The sequence below is a fragment of the Cyprinus carpio genome, chromosome B16, assembly GCF_018340385.1.
Source record: "Cyprinus carpio isolate SPL01 chromosome B16, ASM1834038v1, whole genome shotgun sequence".
Lineage (NCBI taxonomy): Eukaryota > Metazoa > Chordata > Actinopteri > Cypriniformes > Cyprinidae > Cyprinus > Cyprinus carpio.
Genome location: NC_056612.1, coordinates 27,004,967 through 27,013,397, shown reverse-complemented (window position 1 = coordinate 27,013,397; position 8,431 = coordinate 27,004,967). Strand labels below are relative to the sequence as shown.

The 8,431-nt window shown below is 37.6% G+C and overlaps 1 long non-coding RNA gene across 1 annotated transcript; it reads right to left on the bottom strand.

Annotated features, from left to right (window-relative positions):
* Positions 1-582: 582 nt before the first annotated feature.
* On the bottom strand, positions 583-7,698 carry LOC109083961. Its single transcript, XR_002016688.2, has 3 exons — positions 7,520-7,698; positions 3,098-3,198; positions 583-1,430 (listed from the first exon to the last, which is right to left on the bottom strand). It is a non-coding gene; the product is annotated as an uncharacterized LOC109083961 (long non-coding RNA).
* Positions 7,699-8,431: the final 733 nt, after the last annotated feature.

The window sequence follows — 8,431 nt, the reverse complement described above, 5'->3', positions numbered from 1 at the left end:
GTTCAGTGCGATAAAATGACCTAACATTTTCAGGAAAAAGAAAAACTTCTCCAGGTTCAAATGGCCAGAATGCAACATGAGGGTCAATTTAACTTATTTAGCAACTTTCCATTTAAAAAGAAATGTTAAAGGTATAGTTCACCCAAAAATGAAAATTTGATGTTTATCTGCTTACCCCCAGGGCATCCAAGATGTAGGTGACTTTGTTTCTACAGTAAAACACAAACTGAGATAGTTGAACTGAGTACATTTCTGGCCTAAATTGCTTAGCATATCAGGGGAGTGACACAGCAGACACACCTTAAGTTACTTGGTATGCAAATGTTTAATTGATGTCTATTGAATTTGGTAAGTGGGTCAAACATAAAGCCAGCTGTAAGGCTGGTAGACAAATATTGCGTGCAGATAGAGGAAGCTGTTGCCTGAGGCTGTGCCCACTTCCTGTTCAACAGCACGCTTCTGCCGACAGGAAAATCTTTCATATGGTTTCGTGTAAAACTCGACTCAGCAGGAATGAGTTGGCCAAATTTCATAACGTTCTTCTAAATCTTCTTGAGTCACGACTTGCTTTCCATTAGTTGATCGTGTGCAAAATATTCACAGCTTTATTTGATCATCGTGTCTTAAAAATATAACATACAGTACATTCATCTTAAATCACATTATCATAAAAAAGCATTAGAAATAACATTACAGATTGGTTGCACTAATAACAAAACGGTTTCAAACTCATGCAATTGCACACAAAGTCGGCATTAACATCTAAAGTGTTTGAGGACCAATGAGAAGATATTTTCTTAAGTTCTAATGAAAAGAAAGTGTCTGACACCAAGTGTAGTATTATAGAGCAGCGCCTCCATTATAAGTCCTCAAGTCTCAGTTGTTCTTTAACAGCATCTTTTGGGGGAAAATCTGAGCATTTCACTCTTGTGCATTGGACCTGCTTTCAATAGTTGCTTGGTACATCTCAAACACAGAGGTCCTTCCCTTTTTAAAACACATTATGGCTCATAGTGGAGCTTCAGATGCAATGTGGAGCTCAGGTTTTGAACTGACTGACTCTCTGATGCATGTATCAAGTTAACTATTAAAACACAGGCCACAACCCCTTCAAGATCCATTGAGAGTTAAACTAAAGCAAAAGAACCCCTCAGCGGAAGTCCCGTGGTGTGTGATCCCTAGAGGTTACAGAAAGGTAGAGTCTGAATCTTCAACATCTGAACATCTTCAGTTTGGCTTCGTCTTTTCTGGATGCCATCAATCCGGAGCGCATTCGCACATCTTCACGGGGCGGGTTCGTGGCGAACCTTCTCTGTCATTTGTTTGGCACTGTAATACGACAGGCTGAGGCCCATGATGGCCAGCATCATGGCGATCTGGTTGACAGAACGGTCGTGCGTTGGGGCCTGAACCTCACCTGCTACCTGCCTCTGCAAAAATAATGGAAAAAAATGATTGATAACAAGGCCAACCCTCTTGCACATGCACTGAATTTTTGTACACTCATCATCGGACTTCCTCATGAGGACCAATGTTCTGCTCAGTCATGTGGGTTGAATGAAATCATTAAATATTTACTGCCAATAAAGTCACGTTCAGACAGCAGGAGAGGGACTGTTTGTAATCAAAAGCATACAAAAAAGCAAAAAGGGAGCCAATTCCAACACGATTTTTTTAAATCAGAACCAAGCATTTGTTATGATAAGTGGATAAAATAGTTAAACGAGTGACGCCACACACAGGTTTAAGCCAATCTCAAGAAGGTGACATTAAGACGGTTTAACAAGTCACTCTGCAATTAAAGCAAGTAGGTTTAGACAGGTCTAAGAATAGTAAGCTGCTTAAGATTAAAACGATTAAAGTATACAATCATTAGGCAGGGCTTAACAAAGATGCCTGATGGGTTTTTTTTAGGACTGGTTCACAGAAATGTACACATTTTTACGCAGTGCAAACTTAAGGTTCAGATTTTCTTAGAATTGGAAACTAAGCAAAGGTTATTCAACTGACTAACAGCAATGATCTTTTTTTTTTTCAAACTGCAAGAATGATTTGCAGTGTTCTTGGATGTTATTTAATGAAGACATACACTATACCACAAACAGTGATGTAGATATTTGGAAAAAGCAGTCTGATACTGATAAAACATGCAGTATTTTGAGCTGTTGTGACGCTATGAAAAAAAATTTACATAATGCACCAAAAACGATTTTCAACAATAATTTGCTAGTAAGTTTCACAATTAATTACAAAGAAACGGCAAGTAACACATTGAATTAACTCAAATAGGCTTAATCAGTTTATTTACAACTTTTACAGTGTAGAGCTGCTACCTCCCAATTAGTCCAAGTGCCAAATCTGCGATTCAAGAGAGATAATTTTAGATGTTTTAAATGTTAAAACTTTGAAACAAATGTGAGTCAGAACAAATTAATCAAGACACTTGCTTGTTTACAACCATTCCCCCCTGCTGCTTTCATGCTATTTTTATATTCCAAGTCGTGAGAATTACGTCCAGCTCATGAGGGATGACTCTAAACTGGTATTTCCTATGTGTACACCGCCTTCATTCAGCCCTTCACGCTCATTGTTCATATAATTAGAGTTCAGTCACTTTTAGACATGAGGAATGCAGTGGGCAGCTGAGATCTGACTTTGGGTGAAAGCCAGACCGGCACCAGTCTGATCTGACCAATGGACAGATTTACACGTCCCAAACTAACATTACTTTCTCCTAGCGAAAGCCATTATGCAAGTGTTACATATGCATGCATTTTAAAGGATCATATCATGATTTATCATTTGATTTTTGAAACCGAATAGGTATCTTTGGCGTGTAAATGTGAGCAGTCTCATTAATGTTGGGTCTCTGATGTCCGAACAAGACATTTTTGCAGATTATTTTGAACAAATGGTGTTTTCCACTTGGAAGGAAGTTGAGTTTGGAAAGCTACGGTATGTTTTCATAGCACAATGAAGTTTTTTAAAATCGCAAAAGGCTGAGGAAATTTCAGTTCCTCGCGATATGAGCCATTTAAATAAGCAATCTGAAAACTTACACATTCACAGGCTGAACCAAGTTTGAATAAATACACACCTGCAGGAGACGGAAGTATCCAGGAGTCAGTCTGCCGAGCCTGATGATCATCGCTGCTGTCTTTGAACCTCCCGAGGGTTGTGTAATGCCAAAGAGTAAACCTGTAGACCAGAGAGGAAGAGTGGATTAAATAACCATCCAGAATGCAAATTATTGCAAACATAATCAGTGCACCAACAAACGACTTTATTCTGTCATTCTGACTTAAAATTGTGCGTTACATGAATGATACAACCTTGAAACGGCCTTTGCAAGGTTCAAAAGGAGGGTTAAAAAGAAAACACAATAAGAGTTTGTTTTGCCATGAACCAAATATGGCTGATCCAAGAGAAAGGGAACACTTCTAGCCATAGGCACAATCCTAAACAAATGTAAGTCCATCTGACTTTGGTTTCAGGGAATCACGTCTGTGTGACCGTAATCTGTTGTCTGAAAACACATACTGTGCTAGTTTAAACCGGACCTACTCAGCCCCAAATAAGAAACATAAGGGAAATCATCCAAAGCCTGCAAGGCACCATTACTCAGAAAAGATCCATAAAACAATTATCCGAACTCATCAGACTCTTCAACAATTCTGATGACGCTGTAGACTAATAACTGCAAATTTGGTACTTTAAAAATAGGATTACTAAAACTACCCTAACCACAATTGGTAAGCAGTAAGAAGGCAATGGTAGACACATGTTTGGGATGCATCTACCAACCTTGCTGCAATTGCACGCTTGTTCGGGAAAAGGAAAGACCACGCTGTCAAAGTTGCTCCAAGGCAAAGTCCAAAAACAGCTGGAATGGAAAAACCAGCAGGACCTTCAAAGGTTAGCTACGAAGAGAGAATATGGCATTTCTAGCAGCCAAAGTTGGTCTTTAAATGCAGAGGACTGACTGCCAGCCAGACTGTGAACAGCATGAGCGCTCCGCAAATGAAGAAGCAGCTTGAAGAGGAAGTTTTCTCTGGAGCTCCGCCCTTTTATACAACCTGATCTCTCACGATCAGATTGGTGGATTGACTTGCTCTCTCTCTTTACCATGCACAGCTGTCAGAATGCATCATGCACTCTCTGGCTTGCTTGCACACACCCACTTGGCCAACCACCACAATATTATGGTATTGAAACACTATGAACTTGTCAGATATAATTTTCTCACTTACTTAACCACAAAAATCTGGAGAAACAAGATTGAGCTAAATGAGTGTGCATGCAAGATTTAATTATTTTTTTTATAAAATCACATACTTCCAAAAAGATGCAACATGTTTTTAAGCTTGTTCTCCATTATCCTGCCTCCAAATTAGGACGGACTTAACGCATTCACCCTGCATTATGCTTCTTCATCTCGAACCAAACGACTGTGCTCCGTGTTTTCGTTATGTAAGTCTATTCCACTTCGCCAGTCTGAATTACCGAATGCATCACTGCAGATTTTCCAAAGAGTGATGTAACAAAAGCTCATCGCATTGCGTAAGGATGACCTAATTTGGTAGGGGTTTTCAATAAATGTCCAATTGTGTTGATTTGAGAGAAAATAACAAACAAACAAACTTAGACGTAAGAGCCAAGAAAACTGTAAGGAAAAGATAAAATATGCAACAAAGGAACAATGCATGTTAAACTTAAGAGCCCTAGTTTCACGCAATTAAAAATAAGCTTGAAAACAAACACTTTTGTGATTTCAGTCAGCGGAAGTAGGAAATACCAAAGCCTTTGTAGGGGGCCTTCAAATATTGACAATGGGGGACCTTGCAGTTACAAAGCTGAGAATCATTGACCTGATTTAGACTTGCCATAATTTTTTTTTCTTGGAGCATGCTTTGGTGAAGAAACGAATGTTTCTTTTCAGTGGGAAAAACTTAATTTCTGATAGTTTCTAGTATTAATTTGTCATGGTTGACTGGATTAAAGATGGGAAAAGCTTCACAAGACATTAAAACTCACTTATTCAATCAAATCAGAATGGGATAAAATAATCTTACAGACATCAAATCTAGACCATAAAGACTATTTAAACAGCCACAGGGTACATCAATACCATCACTCCACTTTAGATCAAACTTTCAGAGCCATCTTTCAACATGATCCCAGGTTGTTTTGCAAGTGCTTTTAAATCCAGTGCATAATTGCTCAGTTAAGATCATATGAATCCCTGAGGCCAGTCTTGTTGACACTAGCCATAAAAATCCAGCCATACCTACCCCTAACTCCAGCAAAAAGAGAAAAACACCTGTAAAAAAAAAAAAAAAAAAAAAACATTAGAATCTATAAAATGTGTGGTAAAACAATGCTCTTTTAACTCTTATCTAGAACAAGATCTTTTATCTTTTGATCTTGAGGAATCCTAAATGAATGCTAAAATAGGGCTAATTTTCTTTTTATTTTGCTTTTGGGGCAAAATGGGACTTGAATTCCTGATATCTACCCATAAAATGGGTTATTTATTAAGTTATTTTGTATTTGGTGCATATGTAAAGACAGACTGAATGAAAAATCATCAAGCTTTTTGTGTGCCAGATCTGCTCAGCAATAAGCAGATCACAAAAAGACAAGTCCAACACAAAATATAATGACTACAACAGTGATACGCGACTATTACGTATCCAGAACTATGTGAATCTCTTAGTTAAACCCATTGGATTCCTGGATTGACTTTGCAATCGTAGCACATCCCCCTTTTTCAGTCTTCAACAAAGCCCCTCATTGGAACCCACTCCCCCATCATCCCCACATTCCCCGCCCCCATCTATAACTCCACCCTCACATCTAAAATGAGTCTGGGGGGCTTCCCTCCATTCTCAGACAATGGCACCAAAGCAAACTTGAGTATCAGTGATGCTGCACATCATTACATCGGTCCAATCGGATTGACTCCCGGCCATAAGCATCAAGCTTAAGCTCCACCTACATCCCAACCACTCATGTTTGTGGCATGTGCACAGTTTCTATGGCTTCTTTAACAATGCACATGGTTGCAGCAGCTCTCGGCAGCGACATTCAAACATTTTGCATCACCTAACATGCTCATGATCTTGTAATTCAAGAGTTTACTTATCAATCATCCACTGTTAAATGCATATATATCCGTATGAAACCAACATACACATGAACATCTTCGATATGCATATGAACACACAAGATCACACAATGATCAAGATCATCAGATTGAAACATTACATTTAGCACAGAAAATGTAGGTTAGTTCTTTTTCACTTCATCAACATGCAGCAAAATGCCAAAGTATTAAGTTTCAATGATAAAATCAGAAACTCTCTACCAGACATCATAAGTTGTCAAAAGAGGTGTAAAGATGGTTTTCTGACCATTTGTGATCAGATCACTCAAAAAACATGAATATTCAGCCTCCCGCAGCTCTATAGTCTTCACCAAACTGCTAAGGTTCACACTTCTATATTAACGACAAGAAAGAAATGAAGATACAATTAAATATGCAAGAGACGTTTGATCTATAAGCTGACACTCAATCAGTTGAAATGGCCCTTGTTTGAGAACACAACATCCCACTCTAATGTGCCACTGACCTACATTCAAAAAGCAATAGTTGAATTAATCAGATTAGTCATACAAAATTTTCTGCATAAGCAAATGAAACACAAAATCTACATTCAGACCGACTTAGAAAATAAAACATGTCACAAAAACCTGCTTTCGTACAAATGCAGAAAATAAAAATGACAACACTGATCCGAAACATCTTTCAAAAGAAGGCATCTCTTCTTATCTTGTCCCATCAAAACTTAATTTCCAACAATGGAATTATTCGGCTTTACAACAGTAAACCATCCTGAAATACTACTGCAGTCACTTTCCTGGATTTTAGTTACTCAAATCTGCATTTAATACAACGTCTTCAAATCAATCCAGTTTTCCTTTTTCATTTCTAATTGACAATTAGAATTACTCAGATGCAAATTGTAGTCAATGTTTCATATTTACGCAAAACCTGATGGAATTGTAACAGCATTGAATAATTAAGATCCACAATGATCAACAACAGCAGTTAGACTGACCTTTTCATAAGACATTTTCTCATGAAACTATTTAAAAATAAATAAGTAATGCAATGTATAATAAACAGACTTGGAAGGTACGTTTTCAAAAATTTTAAGTTTAGTCAAAAGGCAAAATATGATCTGAAATTTGATTTGACACAACTGCATCAATGATTTCACTCACCTACTTTATGGTTGCATTTAGTTATATTTACAACCGGTAGCACCACCACATATTAATATCATCAGCTGATCTCCAAGAATTTGTGACTTAATCAAAAGTAGTTTTAAAAGCGGTAGTTTTTATAAAAGTTGTTTTATATAAATCCCAACTTGCGGTGATGCAGTTTTGCGGTTATTGCGCAAACACGACAATCCTGAGACTCTGATCTTGTGTTTATTTCTGTGTTACTTACCTGGTAATTCGGGGAAAGTGCCAGAAACCTGAAAACACGCGATGTTCCTCCTCGTTATATATGAAGCCCGGGCGTCCTCCTATAGCTTGAGCAGGGGGTGGTGCTCAGGCTGGACACCTGAAGACCATGTGGACGTGCAGACCCTCACTGTTGACGTGATGATTGTGTGTTTATTAGAACACAACCTGCACGTTTCCCTCGTCTCAACAGTTGTTTTTACATTTCTGACGCGTTTGGAACATTGTTGACCGGTTCTGTTTGATTTCCTTTCAATAATTAACAGCTAAGTTGGAAAAGAACTGTTTTGTCAATAAACCATGATTTACTCCTCGTGTTATCATGTCACTTGGCATTTACAAGCAAGTTTGGCTTTAGGTTCCAGATGTTTGTTGTTTTTAATCAGGTTACTAGGTTCCTCAGCAAAGACGAATTCGCCTCAGTGTGTTTATAATGTAAAAACTTTACATAGCCTATCTACTCTAGATTTTTAGACCATAAACATATCAATTTCCAACTTTTATCCATTCACGTACCACCAGGCTAGATCCGTCTTATATCTGTTGGTAAAGCTTTTTATTTTTAGCAAATTAGTGAGTCAGTCGGCTGAATGTCCATCTACTATGTTTCAAAACAGCTCAAGATGAGAAATGTATGTTCTGTTAAAAAAAAAATACATTCATAAAGGATCACAGTTGTGTTTGCAAACACGTGTTTACCTCTTACAGTATCAAGGATACAACAATGTAGTGATATATATATATATATATATATATATATATATATATATATATATATATATGAATATTCACTACAGGGTTTTTGTGCTTTCCGGTCTTAACAAGAAATACTTGTCTTGCAACTTTTAAATGATGATTTAGAAAGGTCATCTCTATTTATAGGAAAAATCCAAGT